The 25,014-nt window shown below is 47.4% G+C and overlaps 1 long non-coding RNA gene across 1 annotated transcript in view; it reads left to right on the top strand.

The window, feature by feature from the left end:
* The window catches only part of LOC146796268 (uncharacterized), a 478,384-nt gene that overhangs the window by 442,170 nt on the left and 11,200 nt on the right, over positions 1 to 25,014 (top strand). Inside the window, exon 3 of the long non-coding RNA XR_014969913.1 lies at positions 13,674 to 13,746. This is a non-coding gene — a long non-coding RNA (uncharacterized LOC146796268). The remainder of the gene's footprint in view (positions 1 to 13,673; positions 13,747 to 25,014) is intronic.

The following is a 25,014-nucleotide window of genomic DNA, read 5'->3' as shown; positions in this document are numbered from 1 at the left end:
CGTATGCAACATTGATGGAGCAACAGCAGCATTTTTTGCACTTTTAATTTATACTTTCATGACCACAGACACCAATCTTGCAGCAGCAGTAAATTGTAAAACAAAAGTGTACAAAAGCACTTGTTAGAGGAATCAGCGGCTGGCTAGCAAACTGCAGCTTCTGTCGAGTCCTCCAAAAAGTATCTCTCTCTCTCTCTATATATATATATATATTGCATAGAAATTCTCCCCACCGTTCCACTCGGAAAGAAGACGAGTCACACCGGTCTTGCTGGAAATCAATAGATTTATTTACACGAGTGGGCAGAAGACGCGTTTCGGCTGTCAAGCAGCCTTGGTCACATAACCTCTATAGTGAATCAGGAAGTACATAAATAGACACGTGTTGAGCACGTCACAGCGTGCGGGAAGTGACAGTGAAAACAGACTTGGTCAATCATGGCATTCCGAAATACATTCATGTCGCAAATTATATAAACAGTGTTAAACACAGGAAATAACAGAAAATCCTTTTTTTTGTTGACTCATAATTAGCATTTTGGTCAATTCATTACTAAAATAACCTGAGAACCCCGTAAGTGTCTATATCATTGCTTAGTTAGTTTGTTTATTACGAATCACAGGATAGTGTTAGTGGCTATGGTCAGTACAAGGTGAAATTGCTCTGCGGGTGGGGAGTGTTCTTATGGGGTAGACCTATGTATTATATAGGGAGTAGATTAGATGGTGATTGGGGTGCCGGCACACTAGCGGTCTAATACCTAGACAAGTTCATCTGTAATTGGCACTGTGCATCCACGTAGGTTGACTAAAAGTGCAGAATAAAGGTATAGTACCCTTGTATTTGCATTTGTGGTATATATCCAGTAAGGAATGTGCTCATACCAAGAACTTTGTCAATACGCCATATCCGTGACTATTTGTAGTGAGCTGGTCTATCCGTGAACCCCCAAGCTGCAGAAACAAAGAGAATAGTATAACATTAGTGCTCAATGTATACATTGCCATTGTAATGACCACATTACATCTATAGTCAAGGTACAGCATATGTGACTCTGGTTCACGTATTGTCCACAAGTGCGACATACCAGACAAGGGAAAAGGAGAGATTTAAAAGATTGACCATGATGTGCAGAGTGAGAATAAAAACAATTTATAAAGAAACAACTGGTTTCAAGATGGGCCAGGCCTGGCTGAAAGCATACAAGAAATTATAAATGCGAATACATTTCTTCGTCATTATTAAGCCCTGTCGGGAAAAGGCTGCCTGTCTGTAGTATGAAGCGAGATTCTAATCTCCTCAGAGACTGTATACTGTTGCCGCCTCTGGGGTGTTTTGGTACAGTGTCAAGGGCAAAGTACTTTGCTTTGGTCCAGTCACTAGAGTGGTATTCCCTGAAATGTCTGGCAGTGCTGTAACTTTGATCTTGGTTGGTGATGGCTCGCCAGTGCTCCAGGATACGTTTCTTGACTGGAAATGTAGTGGACCCTATGTACCATTTGGGGCAGGGACAGGTGATGGCATAGACAGTGTGATCTGTATTACAGTGGATCAGTTTTGGAATCTTCCATACTTTCCCTGTTTTGTGTAGGATGACCTCTTTAACATCATCGGAGTGACTGCATGCTTTGCATTTTCTGCATCGCTTAAAACCCTTACCCTGTTCCAACCAGGTGCCTTTCTTATGTTTGAGATGACTGTTAACTAGTAGATCTTTGAGGGATGGATTCTTCCTGTATGAGAAAGATGGATTAGGTCCAATCCTGGCTGATAATGTGGTGTCCTGTGTGAGGATATCCCACCTTTTCGTCAGAATATTTTTGAGTTGGTCTGCCTGGGTGGAAAAAGTAGTGACAAATCTGAGTGGTGCCGTATCGATAGGAGTAATTTTTTGTGCTCTCGTCATTTTGAAAAGGGCCTCAGTTCTGTTGGTGTTATCTACTTTCCGTACCCCCCTCCTAAGCATTTAGTCGGTGTATCCTCTCTCCCTAAATCTGGTCAGCATATCCTTTTTAGTACTCTGATAAGTCTCCTCTGTGCTGCAGTTGCGTTTCGCTCTAAGTCGTTCTCCATAAGGGAGACTCCACCTGAAACTGGGCATGTGGCAACTGGCAGCATGCAAAATGCGGTTCCCGGATGTTTCTTTCCTGAAGAGGGTGGTGGCTAGGGTGTTGTTTGTAATATTGAGTTTGATGTCCAAAAAATCTACAGTCTGTTGGCTGTGTGTCATGGTAAACCTCAGGTTAATGCAATTATCATTAAGAGCATTGTAGAACGAAAACAGATCGCTTTCCACACCTTCCCAAATGAAAAAAATATCGTTGATGTACCTGAGCCAAAGATTGATGTTTTTGGTCCATCTGTCCAAATCTTCGCTCCAGAGCACTTGCTTCTCCCACCAGCCCACAGTGAGATTTGGGTAGCTGGGAGCGAAGCAAGTGCCCATCGAAGTACCCTGCGTTTGTTTATACCAACTGCCATTGAACATAAAAACATTCTCTGTAAGGCACACTTCAATCATCTGAAGGATCATCCGTGTGTGGCCCAGCAGGTGTGCGCTTCTAGTTTTCAGAAAGTCCTGACAGGCTCTAAGACCGTCAGGGTGGCGGATGCTAGTATATAAACTCTCTACGTCAAGGCACACCATCCAACAATTGGGACCCCAGTGCAAGTTCTCAATTTTTTGTAGGAAGTCCTTGGTGTCCTTAACGTAGGAGCTTAAATCTCTGACAAAGGGGAACAAGAAATGGTCAATATAGATGGAAGTGTTTTCAAGTAAGTTGTTTTTAGACAAGACAATAGGACGCCCTGGGGGATTCTGGGGGTCCTTATGTACCTTGGGCAGGAGGTAGAAAGTAGGTGTAATCGGTGTGGTATTAGTGAGGAACTGTTTTTCATCCCAACTGATGAGCTCTTCCTGAGCCCACTTGTCAATCATGACATGATATCTCTCTCGTAGTCTGTCAAGGTAACTCTTGTCTACCCTCTCGTAACATATGTTGTTCGAAAGTTGTCTGTTGTCTGTTGGCTTCTTTTATATAAAATTCCCAATCCATAATTATCACATTTCCCCCCTTGTCTGAAGGCTTAATTATAATGGCGTCATCCTTTTGTAGGGAAATTATTGCATCCCACTGTTCTTTGGTGAGCATATATATATATATAAAGGGCCGTGAAAATAGGAATCTTCCTTTTTTAACCGGCACAGCAGGGGCATTACACTAATGAAGATGTTATCTTTCCATCCGGGGCGCATTGGAGTGCCTGCATTTCAGAGGTATTGAATCAAGCCCTGAAACCTTTTAATTATTGAACAGTTGCGGGACCCACTGTGGGTGATAATGCGGCAGATGGAAACTACAAGTCCCAGTGTACATCATGCTACGATAGCTGAAACGAGATTTGCGCTACTATAGCTGAACGAGATTCGCTTACTACTAAGGCGAAGTGAATCATGGGACGCCATCAATGACTGCTGATCCCGTAATCATCAACCAGCCCAAGAAGAAGGAGCGTCAAGCTCCGAAACGCGTAGGCTCAAGGATTGACAACACGGGTGAAAGACCACCTTCATCTTTGCAATAAAGTGGGCTCACTTACCTGTCTGTCGAGTGCTTCTTTAAAGCTGCAGGAGCGATTTGGAGAAAAAAAATATATATATATATATATATATATTTATAGATAGATAGATAGATAGATAGATAGATAGATAGATAGATAGATAGATAGATAGATACATATATACATATGTATCGATAATATTTTGTTTAAGAAGCCCCCTGAAAGTCAGATATGGAAGGATGAAACTCATGGCATCAGAAGAATGGGAGAAAACCTAAGCTCAATGGGAGAGACAAACAGTAGAGGAGAAATGAAAGTCATTGAATGAAAAGCAAGCAATTAAGATTCACAAGAAAATCAACCAATGATAGGCAATGGTTTGAGACAAAGCAACTATAACTATTGCCATTGTACACAGCCTGTTCTTTCAAAAACAAGCAGCCTAAACAGTATGTTGTTGGAACATAAAATTGTATGAGGGCAGGCAAAAAAAGGTTTATTTGGATCCCTGTTCTGCATCACTAAATATACAAAGAGACATGTTCATGTTATTAAGCTAAGTCAACTTATTTCACCGCTCTCTGAATTTTTAGGGCGTTCATACTTGGCTGAGCAGCATTATGCTCATAGGGAATACACTTACAATCTCAGTAAAGCGCCCTGAAAAAAACAACAGATAAAAGAACGTGCACCCATATTGTTCTTGATCGTGTTCCAGATTTATCATGAACTATTGGCAATCAGTAAACAAATGTAGTTGCAACTGGTAAAAGCCTTTTAATTAAGATGAATCTAGTTAAATGAAGTCCCTCCTCAGTTAATAGATAAGCTCACCCTTGACAATATCCCCCCTGACAATTGGATCAGGGTCTCAACATTCATTTTCTTCGTGGTAACTCTGACGACAGTACGGGCATCATCATATCGGGTCTCAACCACTAATTAATATTGTTGATTATAACACCAGTGATTCTAAAAATGAAAGTCTTACAAATGGGATATCATAGTCATCCATTCTGTCATGAAATACGCATATTCCAATCTAGATACTCCTTACTCAACTTAGGGATATATTCACAAGAACGTGTGATAACTACCGCAAGAGTAGCGTAACTCAACTTTCAATAACGCAGCCCATCGCGGGCAAATAACCCTGTGTCAACGTGGAATAAACAACAAGGCGGTACCATGCGATAGACACCAGATAACTCGTCAAATGACAGCGTCAAATTCAACACCATGCCGCAAAAATGCGAAACTGGAACGCGGAAATTCATCCGATGAGGCCAATCGCGGCACAAAAAGTAGTGAAAAACAGCCACAGGCCTGCAAATCCCACATGTCTTGCAGAAAAATGCACCATAAAAACCACAGAAACAACACACCAGAAACAAACCTAAGCATGGAGCAACATGGATACACCCTGACCCATCGCCGAGGACAACGCGAACCCCACAACCCCCACAGACCACCAGCAAGGAACAACGGGGACGGGAAAGGCCAAGGAAAAAAGGGAGAGGAAGACGCGGTGCAGACCACAGGAAAACAAAACCAGCGTCACAGAGGGGACTGAACACTACCAGCAACTGACCCACAAGCAGACTACCTTGAATGCAGTCGGTGTGTTGAGGAGGCTAACGGAGGAGGTCATGACGCGCCGGCAGGATGTGGCAACCGAAACCAGGTACAAACCCCCTGCCAAAAGGAAGGCAGCAACGGCGACAGGAGGTGGCAGTCCAGCACCACAGGAGGAGCTGGAGGAAACCCAGGCCACAGTTATCAGGGTGGAGACGGTGCAAGGAGTAGGGAGTACGGACACAGTTCGAGAGGACCTGACAACATCAACAGGGAAAGTAACGGACAGGGACTGGGTGGCCGGGGGGAGATGGGCACAATGACACACATGCACAACGAGGTGTAGCACACTGCACACCCACAATTACCCAGGATCATGTCCCACATCCCCTTGGCACACTGCAGCACACGCACATAGCAAGAACAGCACACCCACATCGACGACAACATGGTACAAGGCGCATAGCCAACACTGCAGAACAGTGGACACCACTGTCTCTGCACATGCACTGAAACATACCTACTACATCTGAACAGAGCAGGAAACTGTGAAATGGAAATGTACGCGTGCCACCTCACATCCATCATGTAGTCCAAATCCACACTGTCCCGCAGAAGAATCAAGCACCTCATAAACAGTCACAATGTACATTGCCAAACAGTCTGCATGTAAACCAGGACAATGCGCCAGCATACATGTCAACCCAATGTCAACATGCATCTCCCTTTCACATTGCAGAGGGGCACACAACTCCTCCAGCAGAGCACAGAAGACAACACATCTGTGATGCTGGATAGGACCACCACACCTTCGACACCAACACCCTACAACAGCCCATGGATATCCCACGCAAACCGATACCAGGACCAGGGCAGAGAAGCTACTCAGAGGAGAACACAGCCCCTGCAACAGACCACACAGCAGGAAGCCCACGCAAGCACAGCTGGCCCACGACACTTCACCCACCCACACATGGCACCCCAATGCCATCTGTCATCATGCCAAAAGGAGGTGGCCCAACAGGTGGGGGAGGGTGCCGAACTCATGGAAGGCGAGCTAGAACACATATCTTGGTGTCTATCACCCTCAGGGACCACCCACACCCCACAAAGGAGACCCACACTGCCATAGAGACACATGCAGATGCACATCCACAGTACAGAACCACGCCCAAGGGCACGCAAATAGCAGTCACAAACCCACGTCGGCACGGCGTACGACCACCCTGGCCACTTCCCTTACGAATTGAGTGGGTGACAACAAAGCTACATGTCCAAGCTCCAACCCGCTGCCTGCGGTGACATGTCAGCATCCAATGTACACAGCACACTGTAATGTCCTAGGGCCCAGGGCCCTCAGGCATACAACAAGACCACAGGCACACACGTAGACATCATGTCGAACTGGCTACGGGCACATGCGCCCAGCCCCTTTATTGGCAGGGCCACATGTACAGTGACGCCTGTGCTGGATGTGTGTGGGGTGAATGTAAACCAGTCTGCATGGAATGCTTGGGGCTGGCAACAACTTGAACATTGGACACCAGTGCAACGGAAACAGAAAACACATGCATAACAGAGTCAATGGCACAGCAACATGGTTGGAGCCAGAGCAAGGACAGAGGTCACCCAATATTCAGTCAGGAGGTTCCGTGAGTTGCAGTGCACAGAGGTAGGGGCACTAGAGCTGAGCGCGCTTAGGTGAAGGAATTGTAGGATTGTGTCCCTTTGGGTTAGTCCTGATGCAGATGCAGTGGGGTGTGTTACACCTGCATCAACTTCATCATCAACGTCCCACGTCTCCCACACTGCCTGAGGTGACAGTTGCGTCTGCAGTCCACAGCGCAATACCCAGTAATGGTTCTGGGTGAGTTGCTTGACTACCACCTCCAGTCTGCATTCCAGCCTTGGGGATGTTGCCTCCTGCCCTCCCATTGTCTGTGCCATCTCCCGTAGGCACACTTGACACATCTTCCCCATCATAGTCCCAGGTCTTCCCCACTGGATGAGGTGACATAGCTGCGTAACATCTCCGCAGCACAAAACTCAATCACTAACGGACAATGGCTTGCAGTGCACTGAGTCACTGGCACCTGGAGTTCTGAGCAGGGTATCGGGCCGATGATGGCATCCACGGCAGGTCTGATCAACTCCGTAGGTCTGTCATGACCACCGTATCAACTCTGGCAGATGACGGTTGGAGGTGGTCCTTGCGGTTGTGGCGTGGGCCTCCTGCAGTGATGCGACTTCCGGGCCGGTCCTGACACAAATCTATGTGTGGGCCCTGGTGGCCCGCAGTTGAGGCCAGAGGCTGCGGCCAGCGCAGGGCCACAGACACATGGCATTGATGACCCCAAGACCACCATCACAGAGGTCATCCAATATATCAGAAGAAGGGGTCCCAGACATGAGCAGCACAGAGTTAGTGGCCCCGGACGCACTGTGGCCGGTACAGGCACCCTGCCACGGGATGGTGATTTGCGGTGCACTGAGGTAGGTCCATGCACAGTGGGTCCTCATCGATGTCCAAGGTGAATGTGGCGTAGGCTTGCGGGGAACAGAGGAAGGTGTCCTCCAGGGCATGATGCGGAAGGTCTGATGTCATCAGGCAGCAGCAAATGGAGGAGTGGAGAGTGCCGGCCTCGTTTTCACCACCAATTTGGTATCAGCTACATGAGGATGAAAACAGCCCCTAGTCCATAGACTCAGACGCCACCAATGTACGACCAGAGAGTGTCCATGAATGTCGGGTAACAGACTAAGTGGCACAGGTGCTGAGCGGGGATGCAGTCTGCGATGATGCCGGTACACTGACATGAACTCCACCATTGCCAAATCAAGACTGTGACCTACTGGACCGCAGTGTAGGCCGGGGGCAGCGGTCAGCAGCGGCCCACAGCCACGTGTCGTTGGCTGGCGAGGCACAGAGTTAGTGACACCAGGGCAGTTTTCGGTAGTGTTCGATCACCTCCGTAACGATGATCCTATTCCATCCGGACTGCAACGTGTCATTCTCTTACGCCTCTCCGTGCGCGCGTTGACATGTATGCTGCCTTTTGAATGACCGATGTTCAGTTCCAAATCTGTGACCCACTCGTGCGCAGCGTAGGCTGAGGGCAGTAGTCCGCGTAGGCCCGCAGACGAGTGTGGTTGTGATGACATGCACAGACTTGTTACCACCATATCGAAGGGGGTATAGTGACTTGTCCTATGCCTTAAATGGTGTTCACTACCTTGTTGTAATCAAGACTCAGTTCCAAATGTGTGACCTACCTGACCGTGGTGTAGGCCTGAGGCAGCGGCCAGCACCACCCATTCACCGAGTGTCCCCGGCATAGGTTGGATGGCCCCACCGGCCTGCGTAGTTCAGGTTCAGTGGTACCACGTGTTCGGAAACCTCCGTGTATGTGACCCGGGTTTCGTCCGGACTGAGCTGCATCTTCCTCTTACTCCTCTCCGTGCGACCACTGGTGTGGACTCTGCCATTCTTGATTTGCGCCCAGGTGCTGGATGTGGGACATACTGGTCCGCTGGGTAGTTCTGGTCCCTCATCCACGGGTCGCCGGCTGACGTTGAACAGAGTTAGTGGCACCACGTGTCGCCGGCTGGTATTGAACAGGGTTAGTGGCACCACGTGTCACCGGCTGGCGTTGAACAGGGTTAGTAGCACCACATGTCGCCGGCTGGCATTAAACAGGGTTAGTGACACCACGTGTCGCCGGCTGGCGTTGAACAGGGTTAGTGGCACCACGTGTCGCCGGCTGGTGTTGAACAGGGTTAGTGGCACCACATGACGCAAGAAGTCCATGTGGAACTATGCCTCACTGATTGGGTGGGGCCTGGTTCTGTTGCCGCTGGCCCGGATTTGGTGTCACTGCCATTCATGACTCAGGACACAGTTTCACATATGGGACCTACTGGGCCGAGGAGTAGGCCTGAGGCAGCAGTAGAGCACGTCAACGAAAAAGGACTAAAGCGGGCCTGTGTCGTGGAGGCCGTGATGGTCTGAGGAGGCTGCCAAAGTCATGGGACTTGGGCCTGGAGCTTTCGCCGGAGCGTGGTAGGCCCTCCTTTACACACGCAGGTGTCGGCAGGTGATCAGTGAGGCCTGGCTGCGCAGGGGCAGGCCTGACGGGTTCGTGGTCCAGCGTGCCGTGGTCTGGCAGGCGCACAGCATCGCAGGCAACTCCACTTAAGAGGAGGGCATTGGCCTCGTTGCGGGGTGAGAGGCGCCACCCTGGCAGAGACGTTGGGCTTTCCGGAAGAGGACCACGCCCAGGGCTCGTGCTTCTTATTCACACCCCTACGCTGGCCTGGTGTACGCCGGGCCATCCCACTCCGGTCACGCTTAGGGGGGGGTGTAACAGGCAAAATTTCTGCGAGGTCCCCCACTGGCTGTGGTGACATGGTTGCGTCCACTGTCCACTACATTCCATACACCAGAGGTGTATGTCGCCATTGATATTTGTGTGTGCTGCATACTGTGGTCTGTCCAGCACATCTCCGCCACTCTTGGCTTTGTGCACTTTCCCAATCATGGTACTACTGCATCCTTCACACATGCCTGTTTGCCACCTCTCCCCACATTCGGCTGTTGTGTGGCTGAGGTGCCATGCCGTTGATAGCTCATGTTCATGGCTTGGCCAGGTAACCATTGTGAGTTGTTCTGTCGTATCTGGTGGGTGGGCATGTTGTTGTGCATGTTGGTTGTGATTTTGTGATGTGTGCATTGCCAGAGTTGTGATTTGCATGGTTGTGGAGTTGAGGTGAGTGGGGTGTTCATTTGGAACTTGCCAAGGGGCTGTGCATTTCCCTTGTTGCCATCCTGGGTATTCTGGTTGATGATGGACGGTCGGAGGATGAAGGAATCATGCACACTGGCTGTGTATTTGAAGGCGACATTGTTGGAGGTACCATGGTGTTCTGTTGTTGCCTGCACATTGGGGTGGGATGTCTGTTGCGGTGATCGTTGCTGTGTCACCAGGGGGCACAGGTGGGACAGGTGTGCTGTGGATTGCCCCCAACACGTGCGTGCATCCTGCTATGGCGTATGGTCCTTGCTTGGTCTCCAGCATGACCTGCACATGGTGTTGGACATATGGGGACTGGGGTACCAGGGTACCAGGGTGATGGTGATGTCCAGGACAGATGTGAGGGACTTGGATGTAGCTGGCAGGGAGACTCCTCCGACTCTCGCGGATGTTGGTTGGGGGATATCAGGGGCCAACTGGTGCAGCACAGCCAGCAGCTTGTTGTGGGGTGGGATGTTGGTTGTCCTCTGTGTTGGTGCCATAGGCCTGTTTGGCGATGATGGTCGGGATGCGTGGGATGGTTGTCCCTTTCAGCCTGTGGTGGACGGTGACATTGTCAGTGGTTGGGTCTGTGCGGCTGGTACGCTTCCTAGGGGTCCGCTGTCTTTGTCTGCACTGCATCTGTGGTAGTCCGGGGGGGGGGGATGTTTTCCAGGTGTGGGTTGTGGTCCGAGGTGGTGTTGGTGGGTGTTGTGGCCCTCTTGGGTGTCCAGGCCGCATGATGTGGGGCTCCATGGCATCTGTTGCCCTTCCGATGTGGGCCTGGGCTGTGCTCCCTTTTGTTGTGCATGCTGCCATCTGACTTTACACCTGGTCAGAGCAGGTGTAGATTTCCTGGTGTTTTTATTGCAGTTCTGTCTGGTTGTTGAGAATGATGAGGTGTGATGTTGTCGCGGCTTTTGGCACAGGAATGCCGACTCTGCATCTCATTAGCGATAGTTGCGGAGGGCCTCTGTGGTGATGCTTTTTGTGGCTGCTATCGCGGGTAAACTGGTGCTGTGGGCTGTTAACACCAGCTTGTGAATGGGGCGATAACTTTATCGCAACTTTGGCTGCGATAAAGTGCCGTTGACTCGGCGATAGTTCCTTGTGAATATGCCCCCTGGTGTTGAAAATTAATGCATATACATCTATTTACATTAACCTCAAATCAGAATCGATCATATCTGTTCATGTTGACAAAGCTGGTCACTACAATGGGAGTGTGCTCTATGTAAATGAATGGAAAACCTTGCATCAGTCCTCATTTATGTTAAGGCCACTAAAGGGCTTTCTATAACAAGAGTGTGTTTGTGCCTTTTATCAAAGCGGTCTATCCTGACTCCTGTTCCGCCTTCCATCAAATGAAAGCACCGGCACTTGATGCTTTCTTTACAATGGCGGACTTGCTTGTTCACGTCATTGACGTGCTGACGTCACTGAGCACCTGGTTTGTAAATTATGTTTGCCATGAATGTGGAAAACCCAATGTAATAGGAGCAGGAAGGAAGGAACTTCTTTTTTGGTGACCAGTGAATTTTCTAACTTGCATTTTTGTTTTGATATTTAACTTATCCTCATCATGAAATGGGCACTAAAATATTACTTCTGATTACTTGATAAGAAACAGATACAACTATCCAGTTCCCATGTATCATGTGCCACTGCAGGTCAACACTGGTCACTATTATGGCTAATCCACAAAATGGTTGCCCCCTCTCTAGCTGGTCTTTTTTTACTGATTTCCAAACTGTTTGCTAGAGGTTTTTCCCCTGCACTGTTCATTGAAAGTTATCCTCTGTGTATTTCATGTCTATGTAGTGACTCAGAAATGTCATTATCAGTAGGTCTTGACAGGTGCTAGTATTGTGTTCTGTCATCTGTGTTTTCTCCTTTCTTTTGGAGCATTTGAGATTACATGAACTTTTCACTACTGGAGCTTGTCATCGTCTTTTGTTGCCGCTGCCGTGGCAGACACATATGTTCGGTACACACTGAACAAAAGCCCCATGTCTAATGTCCCTGTACCCTAGGCAAACCCCACTGAGTGGTTTGACTATCAGTGGTTTCTTTTCCTCTGAGTTTAGCGGGGACTAACTGATCTCTCAGCCTTTGGATCTTTTCAAATAGAGGGACATTGTTGAATGCCTGGAATATGCAAGCGCTTCCATTTGGACTTCTTACATGGATATGTGTCTGGAGAGTATGTGGTGACATACCTCAATTTCTTTAAATGGTAATATCTGGTGTATCACAAGTGAAGCATATAGTTTGCTCTTGAAAGCTGTCTTTTTAGCTCTCCCCCATATTCATACCGGGATTTCCTTTGCTTTAAGTTTTTGGTCAATAGTTCTTACGGTTCTTCTGATATAGGACTTTTGTCACAATCCCTCCATATTCTCAGGTATTGGCAAAAAAGTACATTACATTTTAGGGTAACATGAATAGAAAATATCAAAATATAAAAGTACATTTATTTTGGTGACTTTATGCAGACCTCGCTTTTGTGATTTCTATTTAATATTTTTATCCTGAGATCCCAAAATAGTAACTCTGTTTTGCCCATGGAAATTTGAACAATCGGCTGGGGTCTTATTTTTAACCATGTCATGAAGTTGATGACTTAAACTGCACTGCAATCCTAAATGATTCTAGCTATGGCTTTCTCTTCTTTAGAACAATGTACATACAGATTTGCTAAACTTGGTGTGAAAACGGAGCCCATCAGTGTACCAAGCACCTCTAAGTACATAGTATCCTCGCTCTGAAAGAACTTGTGGGTTTGTGCCAACACCGTGCAATCTACAGTGATCCTGATGGGAGCATTGTCTGTCCATTCCTGCTCCTGTAAAATGTGTTTCATCATTTCACAGGTGACTCTTTGAGGAATACTGGTGTACAATGCCCAAAACAGTACGCATAGAGTAGGGTGGTCCACTAGAGTAGGTATATCTCTTGTTATCCTCTGACATACTGGTATATCCTACCATAGGAGGGCTTATCCCAATGCTAGATGTTGAACCCCATGATAAAGCATGCTACACTATTTGAGGGCTTCAAGCACCTATGGTATGGTGCTAGTTGAATTTTGACTATTCTCATGTATTGATGCGAATGAACCTGGGGGACTGTTAGTTCCTCTTTAATGGAGATGTGTATGTTTAGCTCACAAGGATAGTGGTAAATACTATAGCTTGCAGGCCAAACTTTGGTTATGGAAAACCATTACACTCTTGTGGGTTGTCATCCTCAATCACACTTTACAAAACATATTTAATGTGTTTAAAAGTACCAGCATGGCTGCCAACTTTACATGGCCCCATCTGTACTTATGGTTTAGTGAAATGTTACATACCATAAAACACGTCTTTTTCACTGGTGTGGGTTATCCAACAACAAACCGAGAGAACATATGAGGAACGGGTCCATGCTGCTATGGGACTCAAGGGGTCGAGGAAGGAATGAGCCAATTTTGATGATTCTTTTACTGTAAAGATTGTAATTATTCGAACGGTCAATAAATGTACCTACTTATGGTTTAATGTTCAGGGTCTGCATGCTGCATGCAGATGGAAGGTGGGACAGAGGCTAATGCTTTCAATGCAGCGAGACCTGCTTGCGCCAAAGGGTTTTTAACTGCTTTTGATGAAAACAAAAGTGATTTTTATGCTATGCCTATGAAATGAAAGATACAACATAATACATTTTAAAAGATTTAAATTATGTTTTATTTCACCCCCGAGCAGGTCCCAAAAACAGGGAACATGAACAGCCATACCAAATCTGATGAAATGCAAAGGGTGGAGGCAGAAAATAAAGGTAAGGGGGCAACAGCATGACAGTAGAAGCCTGCCATTTGTGTGTGGTCCAAGTTAGGCCCGGGCAAAATTGTGTTTAGGGCAGCATAATCTTGCATGAGCTCAGTAATTTTTTATAATAAACTTTTATATGAAATGTCTGAGATTATGTCATAACACTATGCTGCATATGTGAGAGTTTGTTCCGGCAAGAATTTACTTTGTGCTTAAAAGAATAGTGCAAAATGCTACAGAAGAAATTTGCATCATTATACATAGTTTTCTGGCATTTTTGGGACATTTCATATAATTTCTAGGGGTGGGAAGTATTTGCAGAGTTTGATTCTGTGGAATCAAGTGGAATTACATTAAAATTCTGCCAAATTCCATGGAATTCCACGACGGGGTGAAATGGGCATTTGGTGCAACTTTCTCAGCGCAAAATAGACCCTTGCTTTCAAAAGTGGATGTGAAGGTGCATTTTGCCTAGAAAAACAGCGCAGCCTTCGGGCGCCCTTTCATACTCTGCAGTGCAACAAAGGGCCAGCTTTTCAGTTAAGCATTGGCAGATGAAGTGGTTCAATACATCGCTGTTAATATGAATTAAATCACTGATGCAAGAGGCTTTTCTGAGTCTCTTAACTTGGCCACAGTGAGACCTCTAAAATCGAATGTTCTGATGAGTACTTCCATCTATAGTAAAATGTGTCAGAAGAGTGAGATTGTCAGTAGTCACATGAACTCCAGGGAAGAGTTATGGTGCGGGAAGAGGAGCCCAACAAAAGTTAGATTTGCTGGGGTATATGTCTTACGGTAAATGTACTGTTGAGTGACACAACCTGGGAGAGACCGCTACCAGAGAAGGTAAGCCACGGGGAAGAGATCTGAAGGTACTGGTGAGCAATCAGCCCAATCAGCAAATTGCCCTTGGTGAGTGATCTCGAAATGTTGTTTTGAGCTGTGGGTATTGTGTGCATTGCATAATATACAAAGTAATGAGTTCTGTGTGGAGTTACGTTTATTAAGAGAGATATACAGTGGTTTGATGGGCCTTTAGAGAGAGCTCTGAAGATGTGAGATGAGCTTTTTTAGAGAGAACGGTAGAGCTGATGATCACTGAAAGAAGGAAATCTGCAGAAGAGACTGCACATATAGATCTGCTGTAGGAATGCCTTGGATAATAGAGCTGCATATGTTTTTGTTATATGGGAGAAATCTGCAAGGGGTGATGTATTCTTATTGGAGGTATGCAAGGTGTAGTATGCAGTGTGAATGATCTTGGTGATGTATAGTACACTATCAATGAGATCTGATGCGGACTTTGCTTTGGACAGAGGTTTGCAGGTGCTGAAAGCACAAGGTGCTATGTGCTATACAATGACAGCGAGAGACATAGGGGGTGACATTTTTACTGGGAGATGGATCTGCTGGAGATTATGCACTGATAGTGAAAAATCTTGTGGAAAGTTTACCCTAGGGTTTTTCTATACAGGGATGAGATATGGCTAAGGATAGGTAGTTGCAATATTGACATGAACTTGGGACACCTTGTGAGAAAGTGCTCTCTTTCTGCATGGTTGCCCCCACTTTTTTGCTAAACTGCTGATGTACTTTGACTGAGTGTGCCCTGGGCCCCTGCCAATCAGGTACCCAGGGCCTATGTTCTTTCCCTAAAACTGCATAGAAGACCAAACCCAATTGGCACTCTCTGGCCACAGGTCAGTCCCTAGTAAATGGTACCACAGCTAACCAGGGCACTGTAACCAGGGAAGGCCTCTAACGGCTGCAGCACTTATTGTGCCACCAGTAGAGGCCCTGTACCTTTACACACACACACTGCCTCTGCAGGCTGCGCGTTTTGGTGCAGAACAAAGTAAAGAGTTGACATGGCACACGGGGATGTGTGCCATGCCTACAACCCACTGCCCTGGCATAGATCAGCTACCCCTCTAGCTGGGAACACTATAGCTGCGGAGAGGGTACAGGTGCATGAGCCCTGTACCCATACAGTGTCTAAGCCAATTCTTAGACATTGTAAGTGCAGTAATGCCATTAAGAGTATATGGTGCTGGGAGGTTTTCATTACGAACTCAACAGTACCATAATGGCTTTACTGAAAACTGAGAAGTTTGGTATCAAACTTCTCAGCACATTAAACCCACACTGATGCCAGTGTGGGATTTAATGAAAAATGCACACAGAGGGCACCTTAGAAATGCCCCCTGAAAAAAGACCTACCACTAGTGTACAGGCTGAGTGGCTGCTCACGAGCTGCCACCACCAGACATATTTCTGGAACGCTGGGTCGAGAGCCATGCTGCTCTTGGGGGACTGAAACAATGCACATCCTGGGATGAGGTGCCAAGCCTCCTCCCCCAGGATTGGCAGGGTCCCCGAAGGGGAAGCTTCAAAGCCTTGCGGCCTTTGTGAGCTTCTGCAGGCCTGTTGCTGCTTTCAGGAACTGGCCCTCACTGGTTTGGACCCCCACTTGGGCGGGAGAATCAGCAGGAAAAACAAGTCAGGCAGAGAGGTGTGCCCACCTTTGCCAACCCCAGCCCTCAGGTGGGGGAGGCGAGGTGAAGCACAACTATCAGTCCCCACCGTCTTGAAGATGGGGGGAACCAGCCAACCAGAGTGTGGCATAATAGGTGGTGTACCCACCTCAAGGAAGGGACCCAGTGGTCCCAACCTTTTACTTACCTGTAACATCCCTAAATCTAGTATTTAGGGGCACCAATGAACCTTGCCTCTGCAGAAAAGAAACCACAAGAAGAAAAGAAGAAGAAGGACCAAACAGCCATGCCAAAGCTAAGAAGAGGAGGACGCCCAATGACTTGGCCCCAGCCCTACGGGCCTGTCCCCACCTCAAACCTGCAGAAGCAAACTCCAGTGTGTCCTGCAGCTAGCAAACTAAGGAGCCCTAAAGACCTGCCCTGCCTTCCAAAGAAAAGACTTTGTCTCCCATGAACACCAGATTTGTTCACCCACAGACTCCAGCTCCGGCGAAATCAACCAGTCTGAACCACTATGCACCGACGCCCACGGCCCGAGTTCGAGTGGCCCAACACCACAAGAAGGTCTCCCTGGTGATCCTGACCCGAGATCCAGTGATCTCTGACCTGCCTCAAACCTCCAGCCGACACCTGAAGCCTCAAAACAGAGGGTCCCCCCCAACTGCGACCAGATGCTGGTAAGAAGATCTGACCCTAAAAAACACCCCCGTCCCCGATGCCCAATGGCCTTGGGTGGCCTAACCGATTGTGTCTAGCCAACCCATAGCATCCCAACTTACCTCTCTAAGTGGTGGTCGCACACAGAAGACCTTCGTCCCCGAGCCTGCAGTGTGTTTGCAAACCGGAGACTCGCGATTGAAAGTAACAGGGCACCTGAGGAAAAACCAGCACCCTGCACTGGTCACCCTAGTGCTGCTGAGGGTGTATCTTTGGTGCTATCTTGACCCCCATTTGCCCTGAGCTTAAGTTCAGGAGCTTGCTCTCACAACCTTGTGGCCTACTCGTGAGCAGCCACCAACCAGAGGCCCCCTATCCCCCATTGGATAACATTTGCCTCAGCACTCTGCACCCGGCCACCCTAATGCCGCTGAGGGTGTAGCAAGAGTGCATCCTTGATCCTGGGGGACCCTTGAGTCTAACCCCAGAAACCTAACTCCCACAACAAAGTACTTACCTGTTAACAGGTAACACTATTTCCTCCAATAGGCTAACATGGACTGTTTTCTGCTAAAAAGTTTCTAAATGTGGAGTTGAAAAATCAATAGAAGCCTCAAAAAACTGTTAACAAATAACACAAAACACTTTTACTTACCTGTTTACAGGAAATGTTCCAGTGTAGTATCCAGGTATACTGCACTTTGTAAGAAAAGTAATCTGTAAAGTAATCTACTTGACATTCTATTGAAAAGCCGATAGAAAGTATATGTACAATATTCCAAAGTATTACATTGCCAGTGATTCTACTGTAATCAAACCAAAGTATATATACAACTGCAATTCAAACTGTATTATTACTGCAAAGTATAAATCACTTACCTGTGCCAGGCTTGCTTGGTTCTAGGAAATAAAATAACTAAAAGAATATTTTTATACAAACACAATTCATCTGAGTTCAGTCTTTGAGTGTGTGAAAACCATTTGCTGATTGAGTGTGTACAACAAATGCTTAACACTACCCTCTGATAAAGCCTTGCTGCTTGCCCATACTACCACAATAGAGAGCAAGGTGCTATCTACTTTTACCTCTACCTTTGGGTTTCCACTGGACTCTGTGCCCACTATACCTCACTTTGGTATAGTATGTACAGAGCCAGCTTCCTACACACCTATAGAGGTGATGTTAGTGTAAGATATACACTTAATGTGATATGCCTTGGGACAGGGAAATGAAGGGGCTGGGATGTACCTGGGAGACATAAGTAGAGGTAGCAGTAGTCCATGGGAAGAATATGAAAGAATGAGATGATCCCCAAGGAAGAAATATGCATTGGTGATGGTCACTGGGAAAGAGAGATGCAAGGGGTAACACACCCTGGGAGAGAGGTGTGTAGAAGATTGTGTACCCTTAAAGAAAGATGAGCAGAGAGCATGTGTCCTGGAAGAGGCAGCCACAAGGTGAGATATATCCTGGCTGAGCTATGTGTACAGTTGAGTGGTACTGTGGTGAGATGTTTATGCTGGTTCTGAGAGGTACCAAGGTTCAGATGTCTGAAGGAGTGATGGCATGCCTTAGTTTGGAGATCTGAAAATGTGATGTGGCCAGAGAGATAGAGAGTTAAAGATTATGGTATGAAAGAATACAGATCCGCATAAGTGATGTGCTCGTGGAAAGAAATATCAAAATGGTGTCAGATATGCCCTGGGAATGATATTGAGAGCATTTTGGCCATTAACAGAAATATGCAATGTTGAGAAGTTCCATGATTGAGAGATCTAAGGTTATATAATGATCCATGCTATAGAGATCTTTAGGGCTAATGTGCCTTGTGAAAGATAGATTCTGGGGATGATTACTCTCTGAGGGCCTCATGTAGGTAAATAAATTTTACCGGTTCTTAAATACCGAGCCGTACCGAATCGGTAAATTAGAATCGGTAAGTTATATGTAGGTAAAAATTCGGTAACAGTTACCGATTCGGTAACATTCGGTAATTACGAATCGGAATTCACCGAATCGGTAAATACCGAGGTGGTATTTACCGAATCGGAAAATACCGAGGTGGTATTCACCGAATCGGAAAATACCGAGGTGGAATTTACCGAATCGGAAAATACCGAATCGGTATGTACGGATTCGGTAAATACAATCACATGACTTGACGAAACAGCTAATCCAGTGCAACGACAGCCCACCCAACCAGGAAGTGCCCACACCCAGGCAGGTGTACATAATTATCCGAAGTGGCCACACCCAGGCAGGTGTACATAATTAGCCGACCCTGGAGAGGCTTGGAGTGCAGAGGAGAGGCAGGGAGCCGTTGCATGTGCGAGCGGGTAAACGAACAGCATGTCCAGCCAGAGAACACAGAAAGACGGAGGGGAAAGGAGGAGGAAGCTGAAATTTAGCCCCAAGGAACTCCAGGTGCTGGTGGAGGAGGTGGTGAAGCAGCACCAGAAGCTGTTTGGAAGGCAATCCCTGCAAGTGCCTGAGGTGGAAAAGCGCAACATATGGCTGGCCATCCAGGCGCAGGTCAATGCCGTGGGAGTGACCCACAGGGACATTGAGGTCCTCAAAAAGCGATGGTATGACCTCAGGATCGTAACCAAGAGAAAGATGGGCGACATCCAGAAGGAGGCCAGCCAGACCGGAGGTGGAACCAACAGGGCACCTGCCCTCACCGAACTGGAGGAGCTGGTGGCGGCCACAATCGAGCAAGAGAGCGTCGTGGGTCTTGGGGACGCCGACAGTTCTGCCAGAGCCGCAACACACCAAGGTAAGACGAAAGCACAGCAATGTAGCCCCCCCTACCCCTATCCCACATCCCCCAATTGTGAAACGATAATCACACTGCAGTCCACACGTGTCAGTGCAGACAGGCAATGCATTCCGGGAGATGTAGTCAGGGCAACACTAACCATGACGTAAATGTTACAGGGCAACAAGGCATGTCACGCACTCGAGGCACAAGGAGACAGGGGACATATTGGAATGTGAAATGATTTATATTGACGCTTGCAATGCAGCCCTTCGGGGACACTGAGCCAATGTTGTATTTCTGTCCACAGATGTGACATCATGCAGGACAGGGCATGCTGCAGGAGAGACGGCACACCGGCCACATAAATCACCTCCAGCCAGCACAAGTTCAGACCAGGGAGCAGGCCCACTGGCAGCCGCACCACCAACACAGCCAGCCTCGCCGCACACAGAGCCAGCATCACCTCACCGAGAGCCAGCATCACCACCACCAGAGCCAGCATCGCCACTCATGTTCGAATCACCGGCCACATCTCCGCTTGCAGGTGTGAGAATGAGGAGGCGTCCAGCAGCCAGGCTACGAGCCTTAGACACCTCGTCAGACGACAGCATGGGCCCAGAAGACCGCACCGGGCCCCAGGAAGGGAGCCATGCCACTGTACCCCACACCTCACAGGCAGCCAGACGGAAGCAAGAGGGCGCCACAGGTCGCGTGTCCAGAGTCCACCAGCACCCACTGACGGCCATGGTGTCTTCTTGGGGCTCGAGGGCCAAATGTTGAAGCAACAGCGCCTGCAATCAAAGGCAGTCATGTCAGTCCAGAGGCACATGCGGGTGATGAAGACAACATTAGTCAACATGGACACTAACATTAGCGGCATGGCTGCGGGCATTCGGGACATGTCCCAGTCAATCCAGCAGTTGTGCAGCAAATTAGATGCTGACATCGAAGCACGGCGCCGGGAACGCCAGAGAAGGGACACTACCAACAGGGCACTCAACCGTCTGGCAACGGCGACTTCTCTACTGTGCCGGCGCTCTGTGACGATGCAGGAGGGCCTAACACAGTGCTGCAGCGACCTGTCTCGGGGGATGGTGCAGGTGACAAGTGCACTAGGGGTGCTATTGACTAGTCAGGCGTCGACAACTGCTGCAGGGGATGCTGCGGAGAGCATCGACACCAGCAGCAGCATCACACCCCCCGTCCCAGAAGCACGCAGGAGCAGCAGGCGCCTTGGGGTTGGCACTAGTGAGGATGCACAGGCCGTGCAATCCACCACTGCAGCGCGTATGCGCAAACATTGATGTTGCCCTGCTTATCCACTTGCCATTGGGTGACGTAACCCTGGACATACTCATTGTATAGATGGCATATTGCCAGATTGGCCTGTTATTGTGTTCATGGCGTGGTGCCACATTAAAACTACGTCATGACTTCTCACAACTCGCTGTGTCCCCTTACTTACTCAGAAATAGTTGCATGTGATCTCTGCCCGTCTCTCTCTCCCATCTATTGCAGTTGGCACTCTAGCTGCGTTGCCCTCTGGCTGGCCTGACTCATCCTCGTTGTCCTCAAAATATGTCAGTTCCACATCTGTCCCTTTTTTCGTGGCAAGGTTGTGCAGCATTGCACAAGTGGCAATAATCTTGCAGCAGGTGATGGGTTTGTACTGGCGTGCGCCTCCGCTCTTGTGCAGGCAGCGGAACCTGCTCTTCAGTAGTCCGAACGTGCGCTCCACCACATTGCGTGTTGTTTTGTGTGCCACGTTGTATCGTCTCTCACTCTGGGTTGCTGGGTGTAGGTAGGGAGTGAGGATGAATGACTGGCATGCATATGCACTGTCGCCTGGATGAGTAAAAGGGAACCATCAGTAACATGCCTCTATACACTATGATTTGCAGGTTTCAAGGGGCGTCACTGTTACTCACCTAGCAGGTATCCCTCTCCGAATTCTCCGGCACTCAGTCGTGTGTAGATCCCACTATTCTGGAAGATGTAAGAGTCGTGGGTGCTCCCAGGAAACTTTGCTACAATATCTGTGATGATGTTCCCTGCATCACAGATCACCTGCACATTGATGGAGTGGGTGGACTTCCTGTTCCTGTAGATGTGCTCTGTATCAGCTGGTGGACAGATTGGGATGTGTGTACCATCAATACAGCCGAGGACATGGGGGAACTGTGCCATGTGATAAAAGTCAGTTTTTGTTTTCTGCAGTGCAGCCTGTGTGTTTGGGAAGCTTATGTAGTGGGGCATTCTCTGCATCATGGCATCCAGGAACTTCCTGAAGAAACGTGACAGGCAACTCTGGGATACCCCACCCACCGCAGCTATCACCACCTGATAACTGCCGGATGCCAACAGATGTAGGCTGCAGAGCACCTGCACATGTGGGGGTATGGCGTGCGCCCTTTTTATTGGCTGGTCCAGGAGTGGGTGTAGGTCCCTGATTAAGTCCATGATGGTTTCGGGGTGTAGCCTGTACCTCTCATGTATCTCTGCATCAGTCAGCTGGAATAGTGTGATGCGCTGTCTGTAGATTTGTTCCTCCCGTCGCCACACCCTCAGTCCTGCTGCCTGTAGACGTAGGCGCCTTGCAATGACGTACATAGCGGCCATGTTGTCCACGCTGTTGCATTTTGGGTTTGCTAATATGCATTGTTGATGGTTACCACCTGCTTTCAATCCGTGTTAATTACCGACTCTTATTTACCGATTTTCCTGGATTTCTTAATTACCGAGTGCTCCTACATGTCATTTTAAATTTTACCACTTCATATTTACCACTTCATGTTTACCGATTCGTTAATTATGTCTTCGGTAAATATGAATCGGTATTTTGGAATTCGGTAAATCTGATTCGGTATTTACCGCCTCATATTTACCGAAAAGTGGTTTTTGGACTCCTACATCTCACTTGTCTGAATACCGGTCGGTAACGGCATATTTACCGAAAATCGGCCGTTACCGACCGGTATTTGGCTACCTACATGAGGCCCTGAGAGAGAAGTGTAAAAGAGATTTTCCCTAGAAGTGAGATCTCCAAGTGTTGTGAGGTACAACAGGGCCCGCCCTGAGTCTCCATTTTAGTTTCACGTTTTCGCTTGACATTGTTTTCTAATGGCGACTTTTTGCATGATTTACACTTTCATGATAATGTACTAAGAAACTATAGCATGTGCAGTTTATTTCTTAGCAAGCATTATTAAAATGTTATTTGTGCACTCTGTCTAATGCTAGGCTCATAGAACGTGATGCCCTTGTATCTGGTTGTCTGGTTGGAGACACCTCTAAGGCTCCAGATAAACCATCACATCAGATTTGCACCTTTGGAACAGTGCTTTTATTATGTAGATGGCCTCTGTGTTACATTCACTAGAGGAGCACTTCTGCTGGTAAACTCCTGGACTGTGATGCACTGTGACTGTGATTCAGCCCTGCTGACTCTGACCTCTATCCTACAAAGGACGACAGCCTGTTCTACACAGGCCTGCTTTCTGACAGATCATACTCAGGCATGGGAGCGGTTATGCTACCCCAGTGGATCTGGCAGAGGGTACTCCCACTATGCTCTCAATAGTATATTTAGTGCTAGGTAGGAATATAATCATATAGTAATGTTATACTGGTTGAGCTGTTTATCTTTTCACCATTCTTGTAATGCTGGTTACAGTGCTTTGTTTCTTCTGCCTAATAATCACAGAACACTCTTTCTATACAAGAATACGATTGTTTCAGTAATGTTTGAAAAGCCATTCGTATCTTTCTTGTGTTTACCTTGGGCATGCAAAAGTAAATGACAAAAGGGTAGATCTGTTTCCAAGATTTCCTTGGGGAATAAAGAGTGGTCATGTCCGAGATTGCTGATAACATCTGGTACCCCGGTAAGGTTAGTGGTTCAGATGGGGCACTCTGAGATAGTTGGGAACCAGGCCAACATTTCCAGATGATATGTGTGAACCAAGTTCCCATATTCTGAAGTTTATATTGTCCACAATACACAGACCTACTTAATTTGTAGGAGGTGAGATCAGCTGATGTGACATTGGGCTTGGTAGAAAGAAATGTGCAAGGTTGAGGTATTCAATGAAAGTGAAATTTACAGTGGGGAACTGTGCCCTTGGGAAGAAGCTATTCAAGACAATAGAAATGCATGCATTATGTATCCTGGGAGCAAGAGATATGCAGGAGTTGATGCATTCTGAAATATCTGTGGTAGATGAGATTTATCCAGTGGTAAATTCACATGGGTCCAGGAGTGATCTGGAAATATGGAGTGTGAGGTGAGCTGGGTGACAGATATGACGAGTGCAGGAAATGTTAATTGGAAGAGCTAAGAGGACATGCAGGGGGAGATTTGCAGGGGTGCTGTGGTTGAAAGATGTGCATGTAGTTAGTTTTGTGCGATGCCAATAATGTTCGTAACCATGACAACGATACCTTTCTACTACGGCCACTCCTAAATTCTGAATATCACAAGGACACAAATATACACTGTGTGAAACAGGATCAGTGCTCTATGTATGCACTATACTCTGTAGTTTGAATGGACTCTTATGAGAGGGCTAAAGAGACACTGCAGCAACAAATACAAATAAAACATTTGAATGATTACTTAGAGAATCTGCCAATGTTATAATTACACATCCAAGTGTTTTACAGTAAGGAAGGCGAGCATAAACATGCCTGAAAACAGATCACTCAGTATCATAAATGTATTTTGTAAGACTCCAGTTGATGTATTTTAATATTTTAATGGTCGCTGCAGCAGGTACGGGGTTGGCCTTTGCCAAAGCATGGTGTTTGGTGTTAAATATTCAATGCTCATCCCTGTTTTGGGTTTTTGCATAGACTGCTACAGGTCAGCCAATTATAAATGAAACACATAGCTATAAGAATTTAAGTCACACCACAACATGCAGAGAAAACAGTGTTAATGGGTCATGGGTGTACCACCACCAGAAGAGTGTATCACAGTACAACAACAGTGAAAATGAGGTACACATGGCAAGAGAATCTTGTTTTACCAGACAGGCAGAAACTAATGGGTTCATTGATGGTTAGGAATGTGTCCCCCTAAGTTGCCAGTTGCCCTGCAGATCCACTCACACACTTACTGTGGCACGTTTGAGATGCTTGAATTGATGTTAGTGGTAGGGCCATTAATTAAAAAATTAATGCCCACTCTCCCCATTGTTATTTGCCCTTTATATGGAGCCGCTCGCCCAGCGGGTTCGGGACAATCCACAGATCCTGCGGATTCTTTTCGGAGGAGAGTGCCATACTATCAGCCTTTATGCTGATGATGGTGTCGCCACGCTAGAATCCCCACATACCTCAGTTCCAGCGTTCCTGGCC

This window comes from Triturus cristatus, chromosome 10 (genome assembly GCF_964204655.1).
Source record: "Triturus cristatus chromosome 10, aTriCri1.1, whole genome shotgun sequence".
NCBI lineage: Eukaryota > Metazoa > Chordata > Amphibia > Caudata > Salamandridae > Triturus > Triturus cristatus.
This window is presented reverse-complemented; position numbering and strand designations above follow the sequence as displayed.